Below are 16,241 nucleotides of genomic sequence, written 5' to 3' on the forward strand. Positions count from 1 at the left end.
CAGCTTCAATAGACATGGAACAGTCGCATGCCAAGAGGGAGTGGATTAAAAATAAAGAGAAAAAGAGAGAGAGAGATTCTTAAGAGAGAGAAAGGGGGGGGGGGGGACAAGCCATCCTGTCAACTAGAGCCTAAATAGACACAGGCAGACAAAGCAGCCCGCCTCCAGGGTGAGACAGACTTTTCAGAGTGAGGTTAGAGTGCAGGCCTACAGTACAGCACAAGGTAATGAATGAACGTTTATCAGCAGTTTAACCTGTAGCCCTTCACTACCACAGGTTAGAGAAGAAGAGATGACGAGAGTAAGAGACACCAAGGGTCTAAGGAACCGACAGAGGGAGGTACAAAAGGCATTATTGGAGGTCAAGAAGCAATATGAAGAGCACTTGGTAGAAACAGGAGGAAGCAAGAAAGGTAAAATGAGAGAGAAGAAGGGGTAATAGGAGTGATGTGAGACAGTAGGAAAGACACAAAAGGGGGAGAGGAGGGGACAGCAAAGAAATGACAAGGCATTGGAGAGAAAAAGGTGGGAAGGAAGAGACAAGTGGAGAAAGAAAAGTGTGAGATGGGAAAGTTGGACGATGAATTGTGGATGAATTAGGAAATAAAGGTAAATGGAGGAGAGAGTAAATTAGGAATATTAGGAATTTGAAAAGGAAGTACTGTAGGGGAGTGGAGAAGAAAGCAAGGTAGAAGGATCGAGGGCGAGTAAGAGATGGTGGAAGCAAGAGGTTGACAATGTAAGTAGAAGGGACAGCGCAATATACGTTACACCACTTCAGCTCTGTCCCACGGAAAAAGAGAATACGATGGAGGGAGGGAGGGAGGAGAAAATGAGCGAGGCGAGAGGTGGTGTAGAGAAAGGAGCCAATTGTTTGGCCTGCAGGGAGAAAAGAGTTTCCCTGGCCTGTTACCAACAAGTCTAAGCCTCCCTGCGATGGAGAAATGAAAGGAAGGAGGGATGGATGGAGGGAGGAAGAGGAAGAATGAGGTGGAGAGTGTGGGGAGGAGGGAGGGCTCTCAGCTTTACAGAACAAAATGACTGAAACAGCAGGTTACTCGTGGCTTTTGCACCAGTTTGTCTGATGGAGGGGTGAGGTGCGGGGGGGAGATTAAGCAAATTATGGAAACTAAGAAATGCAAGAACGCAAAAATCCAACCTCAGGAAAATAAATTTCCCCATTGATCTTGTGTCTTATAGATGTGTTTCAGTATGTTTGCGTCAAGCAAGACAAAAACAATTCTTTAAAAAGAACAGAATGTGAAAACAGCACATGTACAGGCTGTGATTCTTATTTATTCTTCCAGCCAGTTGTTAAATCACCGAAATAACAGACATCTGTTCATTTCCATGTGTATACTGCCTGCCTCAATGGAGTATTTGTCCCTGCTAACAAAGGGACTTTTAAAAGGTGAGTTGAAGTACAATGGGGAACAAGACGGCAGACTAAGAGGAAGTGATGAAGAGGAGCAGGAGAAACAGGAGGGAAGAGGCAGGATGGATGCAAAAGGTGAGTCAAGTGGGGAGTTGGTCGGGGGAGTTTTTTCAACTACTACACTGAAAGCGTTAACGTTTCCTCTAAATGGTGAAGAGTGACAGTTCTTCTTTATCCCACTCACCACATAAAAAACAGTTAAATTTAAATTGAAGCATGACTTTCTCATAATTTTTGTCATGATAAAACACATGTGAAATGCATTGGAATTGTATGCACATGTTCCATGCCACGTTTTCATTCTGGCATTTTACTGCTATTTGAACCATGCATTTGCCAAGTGTGCATGATATACAGCATATCAGAGCCCAGAGGTGTAATGGTGTGTGCGTGCATGCTTTGCATTCATCACATTGTCAAGACTAACCTCCCATCTGGGGACAATTTGTGACTTGAACCAGACAAGGTTAACCATTTATCCTAGTGTTAAAAGTTTGCTTTCAAGGCCGATGTTGGGGAAATACAACTTACGTTTACTGTTAAAGATTAGGGTTGGTGGTGATCAGCATGTAAGTATGTGATAGTTAAGGTTGGAAAAATCCTCTAGAGACTGAATGCGGGTCCGTTTCTTCACAAGTACTGTATTGTACAAGTGCAGCCACAATCTCAAAAGTTGGACCTCTAAACTCACTACATTCCGTCCTCGGCTGTTAAAGAAAATCCTTGAGAAATGAAAAACGATAACACATGAAAGCAGGACTCCTCAAATGTGGAGAGAGAAGCAAGAGAGGAAGAGCAGGTGAAGCAGGGCGGCTTGGCTGCATGCCAACATGCTGCAGACTATCACAAACGAGTTCTAGAGGAAGCAGAATGCAGCGAGCAAGTGAAAAAGTATGACTTTTACAATGACTGCAGCTAGGACCACGTTATTGTTTAGAACCATGAGATAGCTTTGTTTCAGAGCAGAGAGCTGAGCATGTGTCACATTTCTGTTGAAAACTGAGAAAAGAAACAAAGGTTGATTATGGCAGATCTATTGCGAACTAAATGGAAATTAGTATAATACAGTTCGGTGTTATGATACATTGATCCATCAATGAATTCATTTTGAAAGTCAGACCCACAGTAAGAGTGAAGGTGAAAGTTAGGGAGGAACAAGCCTTTACAGTGATCTGCAGGAACGCAAAGCGTAAAAAGCTCAGTCACATGAATGTTTAGGAAAAGTGTACCGTGTACTATGGATTAGAAGTACAGTGTTGTTTTCAGTGGAGGGACTCGGGACAAAACTGGTTACATGAGTAAATGGAAGTTTCATACACACACACACACACACACACACACACACACGCACACACACAACCGTCAAAGTAAAGCAGCTATAAGCCAAAAGTGATTAGGAGTCTTTATGGGATTTAAACTGAAAAAAAAAAGAAGTGAGAAAGGGAAAGCGAGACGATCTGGGGCTCGAGAGCTCAGTAGTTCTAAAAGACACGAAGTAAATGAAAGAGCCAGGAAGGTTACATCGCTCTGATGGTCGCTGGGGCCGAGCCACCTGGCCCGGCATCATTAATGGAAAGTTTCCCAGCCTGTGAACCCGTATTTGTGTCTAAAATGCAAGTGCACCCTCCCAAGCCCTTATTATTGATATCTTTTAATAATATTTTAGCTTTTATCAGTCAGGCTTGCACAGCCTGATACATTGCAATGTAGAACTGCCTCACTATGGTCACAAAAATGCTTAAACCTCTCATCTGGTATAACAAGCTCTGAAAAAAAGAGACAATGAAGGAGCCGCTAAGGCGATGGCAGCCTGCTGGTAGCTGGTAGTCGGCCATTTGGCCGTGTTAAACCCAGGAGCGGCAGTGAGTCGGGACCTTACAGAGCTGCCTCTGGTCTCCTGACTGGAGCTACTCCAAACAGCTCTCTGGGAGAACACAACTCACTTTCAACCTGGTTCTCTGAGGAAGAAGCCCATGTGTCATCATCAGCGTGACTGGTAAAAAGATATTTGGGTTTGTAATGGCTCAGTAATAGCATTGCTGCACAAGATCAGGTCACAAGCACAGCAGGCTGAGTAGTGACTCTTTCATCAGGAGTTCCACTCCGTCTGTGCTGAAGTTGTTTTGTGATTGAATGTTTTTCGAATACAAAATGAAACGAGTATGTGGTTAAAGTCAATACCACTAAATTTAATATACTATTGTCAGAAATCCCCAAATCCTTTCTGTGGTGCATCATTATCTGAATAATAATAATTGAATAATAATGAAAACATGTGAGGGAGGAAAGCAGTAAATATTCCTGATTGGACCAATAAATATCAACTCACCTGTCCATCCGTTTCCAGGTGCACCAAATTCCAAAAAAAGTTCAGAATATTCCAAGTCAAGATCAGTGTCCACTTGAGCTCGATGTGCTTCGAACAGCACTGACGGTTTTCAGAGTTACTGTACTGCTTTTTCCTGTTTGACCTAATAATCTTTCCATTGCAATACAAAATAAAACAAACATGTCCATACGAGACAAACCCTCTTGATTATATACTATCAGAATAGAAAGTGCTGTATGTACACACACGAGCTCTCACGTGTCTAAATTCAATGAGAATGAACAGAAAAGTGGAGGTAAATCTTAGAATTTGAGAGTCCAGGAAATGAGAGGATGAATAAAAATTGTGAAGAAAAAGAATCTATTCAGAAATAATCAATAGATTTAAGTAATTTTCAGACAGCAGTGGCAAAAAAAACTTTAGTAATTCCAGTGATGGGAATGGTGCCTGGAGGGCAGAAAGAGAGCAGCGGCAGAGTCCCACTCTGGTGCGAAAAGTCCAGCGAGTCTTAAAAAAAGTCCAAAAAGCAGCCGGTGTGTGAGTTCAAAAGGGGTGCAGTGAGATCTGAGTATCCCCCTGTCTGCAGTCAGCTCCACTGATGAACGGCTGCACTCCAGCTCCACTTAGAGAAGCACACAACCCCTATGCACACACATAGAACTCTTCTTAACACACACACGAGAGGAGTTCACACACACACACAGTTTTCATAGAAGCTGAGCAGAGGAGAAGTGCTCAGAGGGAGAGCAGGCAGTAATAATGGACTTAATTCAAGAGGGGAGAGAGAAAGAAAGAGAGTCAGGGAGGGAGGGGTTGAAGAGAGGAGGGGAAGGTGGGAGGTGAGAGGAGGGGAGTGGAAAGGGGCAGGGACATGCGCTATGTTGTTCTCAATGTGTGTGTGTGCTACTGTATATTTGAATTGGTACCCGTCTAAAACTTCACTGTCCATCAGTGTGATCAGTGACTTTGATCAATGTCTAATGAGACTTTATTAAAGCCTCAAGAGAGCAGCAGAGACTCCCTCTGGTAATTTGGACTTGGGTCCGTCTTAAAGGCTTCTATTCACATTGTGATTGTGGGCTGTCCCAGTTGAAAGTGAACATTGAAGAACAATAGTGAGAGAAACGCAGTCAAACACAGGAGTTTAGAGTCCTGCGTGAAACCGAAAATCGATTTATACTTGGCCACTTGTCACACATGATGCACCGTCCATATCTTACAGTACTTTACATTCAAAGCGTACTTATTTCAAGCCAAAACATGATGTTTTTTCTAAACCTAAGTGATCTTTGTTGCCTAAACCTAAACAAAGTTAACCAAGTGTTACAATGCTCACCACGTGCAAGCCTTCAGCACAAAAGGCTGCATCCGGCGTGATCTTATCACTACTCGACATATTGCGAGCAAGGTTTTCTTGGACCTATCTGGAACAGTGTGACATGGGATGAAGCCAGATCACTGTTGTTGCACAGCGTGTACAGGCCTCAAGTCACAAAGAATGACTCTTGGGTGTAACTGCTGTGAGATGTGACTTGACTAGAGGCCTGACTTGAACCTTACTCTGACAGACACATGACTCCCCTCAAAATACTTAAAAACAGCTCTGATATACAGTGTACACAAACAGAAAGACAGATGTCCTGACACAATAAAATGACGACATGCTGGTGTGGACAGCATGTAGGCTGATAAGCCACTGTAAATACAGTAAGAGGGTAATTTGCACACATTGATAACATATGAGGGTTTACATCATCGTGTACACAAATCAAAGTTGAAGTATGGGTCAGCTATTCATGACAACCAGCCCCTGAACACATGAATGTGTGAAAAGCTTCAAATGTAAGGAGAAAAGTTTCACTGATATGAAGTTTTAAAAACATGCCAGGCCAGAGTTTGAGTCATTAAAGTGCCAGTGGGTAGATCTTAAAGTTTTTCTTAACTTTTTTTGGTATTTCTTATTTTACAGACATTTGCGTTAGTTAGCTTCAACACAGTCAGTTACAATGTATTCCTTTGATGACAAGTTTTCACGAGGGACAAAAAAAAGTATCAAAGCATCCATTCAACTTGTCGAACAACTACTGCAGCATAATCCTCTCCTCTGCTGTCCACTGATATGCTCAGTATTTAGGTCTGGATGGAGTTTACCATTAAAAGTTATGAGTTTATAGACAAAATTACCTATGGAGTTTAATGATCATGCATCAACATGTTTAAATTTTAAGCCAAAATCCGAATCCTCAATTGGTGCACATGTGCTTGTTCCACCATTACTCTGCATGTCCATATTTTCTCAACTCGCCCCAGTCCTTTAATCTTCATTCCAACGGCAGGTGCAGTGATGTGCTTGGCAACCCTGACACACACACACTCTCACACACACACACCTACAAACCCACTCTCACCAGGGTAGGGTCCCCATACAGAGAGGTCAGAGGTCTCACATTAGGGGGCTCACTGCGGTATGTGTGTGTGTGTGCTGTATTCACATCTGCCTGTATTTCTACACACAATGCACACTTGCCTTCAGTGCTTTAAAACACTTTCGTGCACTTGGGCACAATTAAAGCTATTGGTGTATGTTTGTGTGTGTGCGCTTGTGCTTGTGCAGTGTGTTTTCAGCCCACTGCCTGCCCCCTGCTGACCTGTCTGTCATAAACCAGTCTGATGTCTCTACAGACTGCAGAGTGAGCGCTGTGATCCTGACAAAGGCTTTTGTCTCAGCCAAAGCCTCTGTGCTTTTGAAACAGATGAGGGCTCAGTTTCCTAATAGCGTGTTAGTGAATCTTTGTTTTATGTCAAATCAATGAACCGAAATGATCTTTCGATTGCTGTGAGACCACAATCAGGCTGGTATCTCCCACGTTGGAGTCTCCCCCTGTGGTCTTATTCAATTAAGGTATTTCATGAAAATATATAGAACAGAAAAGAAGAAAAAAAAAGCGTTAAAAGTGGAAATCTGATATGGATCTTATCATATTTACCAACATAAGTCATCTTCACATTGTAGACTACAGCAGGCCTACAATAGAATGAGTTCAGTAATTCAACTGTTTTAAACACCTGAACAGCTCTGCATCAAGAATATTTAGATTTCCTAAAAGAATACTATATTTTTCATAGTGTTCTGCAATGATTTGTATTATATTAATGAAGAGCGAACCATCGGTGTATAATTCTAGTTGAAGAATTCTGCAGATTAGCTTGACTGTATATGTTTATATTTACCTCTCATTGTTGAAAACATGAAGTAATATATAATATTACCTCTACACAATACCTAACCCTACATATTAAATGTTAAATAACAGTGGGTTGGTTTGATAAGGTGTTTTGTCGAATGTTTTATATTGTTTAATCAGACGAGCAGGAATGCTCACATGACAACACTAATTACTGTACTTTAATTATTAAGGGAGTCTATTCTATTATTTTTAGACAAATACAGAAAATAACCAAAATACTAATACCGTCAGAATGTACATTAGAATGTACTCAGCAGCAATAGTAACACTAACTTGAGTAGCTGCTCAATGGCAGCCGCCAAGAAGCTCAGCTACCTTCTACTTCTGGTGCATAATAGAAATATACAGTCAGCACCAGACCTAGAATAGGTCTATCAGGTACAGTATTTAGAAATAGGAAATCCATATTATATGAATATTAATGTGTCAATGAATCATTTTTGAAGGCAACCTTAAACTTAACACATAACAGGTGCCTTAGTGTTTAGACGTCATGCTTCATTGAAGTTAATGATACCACATTGTCATTAAAAACTGCACCTAATAACAGCGCTGTGGAAGCAGAGTGATATTTTTGGCACATAGTCTATGACTGGATATTGGCTTCCAGTAGTCATTTCAACATCTCAAGATGTAGCTGTGGAGTTCACCAGCCATTGCGTTCTCTTCTCTGGAGTAGGAGAACACATTGTCACTGTGTTCGATTTTGACGGATGTCTCCAGAGAATGTGTGGCTTTTGTTGGATGGGGGATTTGGATGAAGCCTCCTACAGTCAAGTAGCCAGCATGCGATGAATATTGCGATAGGCATTTTACCATGGCATTTGAAGTTTTTTTGATGCACGGTCACTGCCACACCACTTCATGGATGAGTATGTTGTCAAGGAGCCAATTCATGAGGCAAAATAAAGCACTTTTTGGCATCATCATGCCGGTGATGCCACTCTTTCTGGACCAAACTGGCTTTGTAGTAGACATGCTTTCATTCTATTAATATTAGTTCAGTTTGACCTACTGTTTACATATGCTCTCCTCTTATCTCACATCTCTGTAGATTTAGCTACATCTACAGAGGCTCTTAGCATTGTTGCTCCACCTCAATGAGGAATCCTGCCGGACAGATGCAGATTCTTCAAAAGCAAAGGAGGGACAATAGATTCAACCGGCATGTATTTACGGCAGGCTGGCCATAGTGTGACACCTGCCAACATTACAAGTGTTGCATTATAAACATTTGCTCAGCAGATGCAGAAATATCCAGGCCCGCTGACCCAACATAAAACAAATTCCAGTACTAAGTGGATCAATAGCAACATTGCAACTGTGGAGGGTGTGCTGCCAGCTGTAACCACATGCCAATCTCATCTATGTGAGTGTAAAGTATGTGTGCGTGTGTGGAGTGAATTTGTCTATTATTAGCATCCACAGTTGTGGGTCAGGAGTTGAATTTAGACGGGGTAGAACAAAAAGCCTTTTTAGTGTTATTTGGGGCTTTGTGCTTAAGTAGCGTTTGTGTATCGCCAATGAAGTGTGGCTGAGTCTGCAAGGCCAGAAATCTAGCAACAATGAAAAAGTTTGAAAAGCAAGATGAAGGACAGAACAAAACAATAAAATACATTAAGGAAAATAGGAAAAATTAAAAAGACATACAAATAGGGTAGTTGGGCTATTCAGGCTCAGCTAGCTGGCTCTGCATATCCAGCTGTACTATATGTGTCCTGACAGGTCGTCCATGACATGGTGCCCTGGCCTCCTGACACCACAGGGATTATTTGGTTCCCAGTGGAGAATGGCAGGAACGGAAGAGAGAGAGAGAGTTACAGTTAGAGGGGGAGAGGTCTTGCTTGGGAACCCTAGAGGCACAGAAACCTGTAATCCTCCCTGTTTCACTTTGATGTGATCACACCCAACTGAAAGGATGGAGGATAAAGGGGGGGGGGGGCTTGTTTGGCCTGTCAGGAGGGCAGTATGGGTTGTTCGGTGGGGGGACTGACTGTGGTGCCAGGAGGCTCATAGGTAGGACACACACTCTCACAGGCACGCAGTCACACACCATCTGGCTCTGAGGGTCACCGGGTGGATAAGACCACCTTCAAGCATAAGCTTTAGTGACACATTTCCACACACACCTCCGAGCAAGTTCTGAAGGTCACTGAGTGGATTACAGCATCTTGCATTAACACGGCTTTGTTTCTTTCACACACACACACACACACACACACACACACACACACACACACACTTGCAATAAGCAGTATTTTTCGGTGGAATGAACATTGCTCCACTAGTTCCCACAACTATTATATCTAGCTGGCTGATCACCAGATAATGAAAGCCTGCATCTCCTGGATGGGGGCATTTCTTTAGGTCTGTGAATCAGAAAAGATTGTATCAACTAAATCTGCCATCACATATGTATTAAGACATGCATTATAATGTATTTTAAAACAATGTTAAACAAATATATACACTGCCAGACCTAAGTAATCACTCTCTATGCATCACTATTTTCAGCAAATACATAATGGAGTATAAGAGTTAGAGAATGCAAGCAAGCAGAGGCTGGTTTTGAGCGAGAAGTACAGAAAGGAGCCTGTAATTCAGAGCTTCACTTTAATCAGACGTGGGCTGTTATATTGCTGCTATTTCTGAGAGAATTCAGCACAGATCACAGTGAGGAAGGATGAAAGACAACACTGGGGAAATCACCTACTAAAAAACGGAAGCGTTAAAGTTCAGCCCGCACACAGACTCCAAGTTACAGTTTTTAAAATCCAACACAAGCATCAGTTCCTACAACTAAATCAGTCAAATTCTTGTATTCCCTTAATATTTTCTTTACTTTTTTAAAGTTTTGTTGCACATGTAGCAACACAAAATAAACATGTTCAATTATCAAGCATAACAAGCGTCTCTGGAAAAACTAAGAATGTTTTTTGATTTGGGCAGTTTTGCGGCTACTTAGCTGCTAGCTCTGCTGCCGAGGCTAGCCATATCAGACCCGCATGTTACTGGGCTACTACGGCGAACAAAGTCAACTCTCATTTCAACACCCATTTCCAGTGTTGAAAATATTGACATTTGGTTTATGTATGACAATGTATATTTTCCTACTCCAAGTAATACAATACAACAGGAAGAGAGTGGGTGTTGTGGATTAAAACTTCTGAAATGTGTAATATAAATTGACAGATTTCTTATTCTCATGATTTTAAAGACAAAACCAAACTGTCGTTAAAATATTCGGATTTGGAAACATTTGGATCTGAAAGACATTTTTGGTTGAAAAGCGGGCAGATTAGGCACAGGGTGTATGTAATGTAACACACTCGCATCCAGCAGTGCTGCTGCGCTGCCTCGTTAAGGCCTGAGATGTGATAGCAGAGAGCAGACCCAACGAAATGATTCCTGATCCTGATGGGCACTGATCCAAACAGACAGGCTGCTCTCAGCACCATGGCAGATTATCTGCGCACACACACGTTCGCGTAGAGAAACACACACACACATACACTTCCCAGGGAGTTGTTGAGACATTATTAGTGTGTGAGCGTGCACATGCTGTACACCCCCAGGGGAAATCTGAGCCCATCTCAGCAATGAGCAGGTTTCATGAGAACATTAGTGGTTCTGACACATTGTGATGTGATTCTGCTTGTCGCAATATGTAACGTGCATACACGCACACACTACCTGCACAGTGTAAGCACAGTGGGTAGAGTTATGAAGCAAATATGAAAATGTGTTATTTTTTTAAGCCCAGTTTTAAAAAAAAAATAAATGTAAAAAATGTTCATCTTAATAAAAACTAAAACTAAAACCAATCATGCAAAGTGTACCTATTGTAGAAATGTGTGGATTCGTTTTCACAGAAAGTAATTTCCTCTGTAGGCAGAATTAATCCTCACATAAGGAGTGAATGAAACCCAACAAAGAAGAGAAGGAGGTGGTACAGGAGCTAATTTAATGAGGCGCTCTCTTTTGCTAACTGAAAACAATTCAAATATACTGTATAACCAGTTGTACTTTGAACACGTTTTTTATTTAGCTTCACACAAACGGCTGTGAAGCCTTTATATTCAATCAGTGTGAGAGCTGAAAACTAAGTTGGGAGCATCGACAGGTTGGATAACTTCTGTTGAAAGGCGTCAAACCAATTGCTGAGATGCTTCTAAGGATGCTCTTAAAGAAGACATATGCTCATTTCCAGGTTCATACTTGTACTTTGAATTTCTACAAGAAGTTGTTTTAATGTTTAACAAAAACTCTTTCTCATACTGTCTCCATACACCTGTGTACAACACTCTGCTTTAGCGTGTTTTAATGGAATTGCATTGTTAGGCAACAGCTTGGGCCTTTGTTTACTTCCTGTCAGCTGATGTCTTATATACTGAAACTGGAAAGAAACACTGCATCAAATTTAGAATGTCAACATTTGTGTGCTTGCTGGGAAATGGTCTGTGTTTTGTAGTTGTGAGCTCACAACTGTACAGAAATCTTGATGGCTCGTAGGGTTAAAGGCACAGCTTCTGAATATGAATGTACAGGAAAATCTCACTTTTTACAGAACAGGACCTTTATAGACATTAACTGACTTCACAATTCTATTTTTTCAGTTAAAAAGAAAAAAGCAGCAGAGATTAGTGTTTATTTTGGATTGCTTAAACACAACACGCTAGCAGCAGAACCGATAAAAAAGCATTCACAGACAATGTTAACCTTCGCTTACAATCACTTTCCCAAAGTGAGGAATGCAAAAAATGCAGCTGCTCACTTCGCTCTGTCAGACAAGCAGAACAACTACACACACACACACACAGACGTACACATCCATCCATCAAACACACAGCCTGTGATCATAACTGCTACAGCAGATTACACAAGTGGTTAAAGTACTTTCAGCTTTGCCATAATTGCGATTTCACTTTTAAATTTAGGCTGTCAAAACAGCTGCTCGCACAAAAACACTTAACACCCGCACACACACACATGTATGCACATATCTCTCAGGTGTCCTGAGTGCCGTCTGTGTCTGGCGGGCCAGAAATACCCTCCATCAACCAGTAATTGAAGACAGTTAGAGGGGGATATAATAAAGGGGGATGAATGAATGGAAGGTGAGATGCTTCTATGTAGCTGTTGTAAGACCACTATATTTGAGGATTCATCCCCATATGAATCTCTAGCTAAAACAAGTTAAAGACACTGCCAAGTTAAAAGTTTGATTTCCCACATGAGGCCACCCACATAGACACATGATAAGTTATTTATTACAGCTAAAAGTGGAGGCAAAGAACAGGGAGGATGATAAAGGACCGCAACAGGAAACCTTATAAACTTAAAAACTTGAAATGATGTGGAGGAGGAGGCGGCAGGAGAGAACAGGATATAAAGAAAACTACTGAGCCTTTACACATCCCTTCCACCATCTTTTAAGAATGTTTCTTTTAGCTTGTTGCAGACCTTTGTCCCTTTGTTGTTGCCATTTTAAATCTGCACTTCCTTCTGGACTGCAGCTCGTCACTGCTGACTTTGCCATTGTCCAAGGGAAGGCTCCAGAGATGTGCTCCATAACACATGGACTGTCTTTCACCTTCACGATCCACGATCCACGATCCATCTCCAACATAGTCTGACGGTAGTTCATGAAATAATTGGTTTCTTGCTAAGCGACACAACACAAAAAAAATTGGACAATTCATCTTCCTGTACACAAATGTCATAGATTGCATTTTCTGACCCAACTTCAAATGTGCAGGTGCTCCAATGAACCCGAAGGTAATGCAGTGACAAGAACATGTTCCCTCACCGGCTTCCCACCAACAAACTCAGACAGTCGTGACTGGTGGACACAAACTTTACTTCTACCGCTTCCTGTGGTTTATTTCAGGTTATTTACTCGTCATTAGGTGACCATGCTAAGGTAGCAAATTACTGTATAATATTCATCCTTTGTGCAGCATCTGGCAGGTTTTTGACTCAACAAAAAACAGCATTCTTCCTGCAAGTCAAAGCAGTTTCAGGAAACTGATTAAATGAGCTTTGTTATTGTATTGTGCCCAGGACTGCAATATATATATACTGTATATATTCAAAGTGCAGTGTCGCATCTACTAATTACAAAAACATACTTTTCGCAGGAACTATGGGAAAATTACTGCAAGTAATAATTCAAATGTTGCCGCCAACTTTAACATGTTTAGGATTGTAATGCCTCTAAAGATTAAAACAAATCCCGATTGGAAACAAAGCTGTTTTAACTCACTCAGCTAAATGACAAAGCTGTTGAAGAACATTTCAGCCCACATTCATTCCAGACACAACGAAGGGCAAAAAGGAATCTCTCAGCCAGCCTCACACACGTACACACACACACACACACACACACACACACACACACACACACACACCAACTGTAGATGACACAGGGCATGATTTTGGGTTGCCAGGACAACATGGGAAATCACCTCGTTATCATAGAGGCAACAGCTGTCATTAACATAGCCCCAAAATCACAGAGAGCAAACACACAGATGCACTAAAAAACTCAAAATGCATTACAACAAAATCTGGGATGTTTCTTTTCTTATAGAAAATATGCAAGGTTTTTTATTTTCATCCGATGCCAGCCTTAGCTAAAGATAGAAAAACCTGTTCTGCTTTAGACAAGCACATGAACTCAATATGTGCAGTCACAGCTGGCGGAGAGGAGGCATTACTAGGATGTTACACAGCAAGCTGCACTAAAAATGTTCAACTTCTATTGGTGCTTCTGCGTTAGTGTCTTAGAGAAAAGCGTTAGTGTGTTAGTGTCTTCCCCAGATTATATAAAGATATATATATATATATATATATATATATATATATATATATATATATCAGTAGCTGTGTGTCACCTATTTTCATACTTAGATTTATGGAAATATTGTGCTGTGCATATTGCAAGCAGAACCTGGTAGTTTATTCTATTTATGGTCCTAAATTGGGTCAAATATACAAGTTAGTCCACAAATATACTGAAATAATTTCTGCAGCACACAGCTTCCTCCAGGCTCCCTCCATCCGTTTTGTTTGAGGTTACAGGTAGTCGGCCAAGTGGAAGAAGATTAGAGAGTTCTAAGTAATAGGCTGCCCTGACCAAACAAACTGTCATTTCCCTGTTTTGGCTGAGCTCGTCTTGTCCTTCCACTCCTACTTTCCTTCCCTCCTTCCACTCCCACTTCTTCTTGGAGCCAACGTGTCAAGGGGAAAAAAACAAAGCTGTTTAAACTCTGAGCAGCATGAAAAGCCAGAGGGAGGAAGGGAGGAAGGGAGAAAGTAACACAGTGAGGGATAAAGGAGGGACAAAAGTTAGAGGAAAAATGAGAAAGATACATATTAATTGCATCTTCGCTATCTTCATATTATGAAAGAAGTGTTCGAGCCAGTTTGAGCAAGAACCTTCTAGACCACATTCATGTGAGCTACAAAATCACTTACTGGGCATGAAAACAGTGCATCTTTAGTAGCGACATCATGCTGCAAAATAGGGAACCAAAACTATTTAGTAAGGTACTTTTAAAACAATCCTGCTTTTATGATTGTGTTAACAAACCAAATTACCTTTTTCTTAATAACGTATAGTTTTAAGTGAAATCCCTCATTGTCTAATGCCTGTAACTAACGTCCACATTTCCACAGGAAATACATCACATTAGGAACGTAATGGCACCAAACAACAAGCCTTTAAGAGAATGTACTTTTCTTTTCTTTCAAATGTGAAAAGTGGATTTTACATGAGACGACATGGAGGTGTCAGCTTGAGGAATATGAAGAAGCACTGGTGCTACGCCACAGTAATAGAAACTGTTATCATCACGTGATCTATTCTGTTAGACAGTTATATAGAAGATAGTGGTGAAGCATGAGATTTAAAAGAACCATATTGCTTCATAACTTGACATGACGGCAAAAACAAATCCTGCCTAACCAACTAAATCATCTCGCTTTGAATATTTCCACGTCTCACTTAAATCTCTCAGCAAGTGGGTTAGGTTATTATTACACATGATGTATGCCACATAAAAGCATTTCCTATGGCATTGTACAATATGAGCAGTAATCCAAATCACAAAGCAACGTCTTGGATTTTAACTTGAATGTATATGACTGAGGAAAAAGAAACGGGAATGAAAGATGGAGAGAAAAAAGAGGAGAAGACAAGTAGAAATATTGAAGTACTAAGACACTGATCAGAAGGCAGTACTGATCAGTACATCCACCATGTGTGCACACACTCACCGTCACTGACAGGACGGATCAAGCTAATGCTCTATGAATATTAGCCAAGTCACACACGCACACACACACACACAAATACAGGTTTTTCTCTCTTTGCTTTTAGCTCTTAAAAAATATGAATTAGACTTGTCCTCATGACTTAACGTTTTTGCCCCAGATTGCTCTCTACAGTGTAAACATGTGGAACATCTAGGCAACTGTTCTGTATTATTTGTACCATCTCCCGGAACTGTACAGAGACTTTTCTTCCTTGAGCAGCTGCAGTAAAACTGTTACCAGAAAATATTAGATCTATTTTTGTGCCGCTCTTTGAGTATGTTGTGGTCAAAAGACAAGATGAAGGAAATTCCGAACTATATCAGAGATGAATTTGGCACACAGCATTTCATAGGACCTATTTCTTTTGTGGGATATAACCTGTTTATAGGTTGTTTCCTTTTATATCTAATTCCCCTTTTTTCTAAATGTCCCCCTAATTTGTGCAGCAATACAAGGATTCATCAGCCATCACTCCCCAAAATGGACACCTGGTTTCAACCACAGACTGTGATTAATCAAGAGGCCTTCCAGCAGCTCTAATATGCCTCATATGGCAGATAAATAGGCACACCGCCACAAGGCGATTTAAGCCGAGACGCTGGAGCCAGCATTGCTAACATGACTACTCCCGAAGACATTAAATACACACCCTGCAGCCTCCCTCCTGCGACCGCAGCACACCCGCTCCAACACAAGAAGACACCAGCATAGTGCTTTTCCACATGTGTTATTACTTAATATGAATCACCATGTTGGCTGAATCACATTATATATCTACTACAAAACGAGGCAAACCATTTGTCTAAAATAAAAGATGATGAGAGATGTCTTTGTGTGTGTGTGTGTGTGTGTGTGTGTGTGTTTGTGTGTGTGTGTGTGTGTGTGTGTGTGTGTGTGTGTGTGTGTGTGT

The 16,241-nt window shown here is 41.1% G+C and overlaps 1 protein-coding gene across 4 annotated transcripts in view; it reads right to left on the bottom strand.

Moving 5' to 3' along the window:
- The window catches only part of sema3b (sema domain, immunoglobulin domain (Ig), short basic domain, secreted, (semaphorin) 3B), a 67,209-nt gene that overhangs the window by 27,633 nt on the left and 23,335 nt on the right, over positions 1-16,241 (bottom strand). For 2 of the 4 annotated variants that reach the window (XM_031844683.1, XM_031844685.1), the window contains exon 1: positions 3,765-4,528. The exons of the other annotated variants lie outside the window; for them this stretch is intronic. The gene's annotated coding sequence lies outside the window, so the exon portion shown is untranslated. Of the gene's footprint in view, positions 1-3,764; positions 4,529-16,241 lie in introns of those variants that run through there. 4 annotated transcript variants of the gene reach the window in all.

This window comes from Anarrhichthys ocellatus, unplaced genomic scaffold (genome assembly GCF_004355925.1).
Source record: "Anarrhichthys ocellatus isolate YVR2014 unplaced genomic scaffold, GSC_Weel_1.0 scaffold5, whole genome shotgun sequence".
NCBI lineage: Eukaryota > Metazoa > Chordata > Actinopteri > Perciformes > Anarhichadidae > Anarrhichthys > Anarrhichthys ocellatus.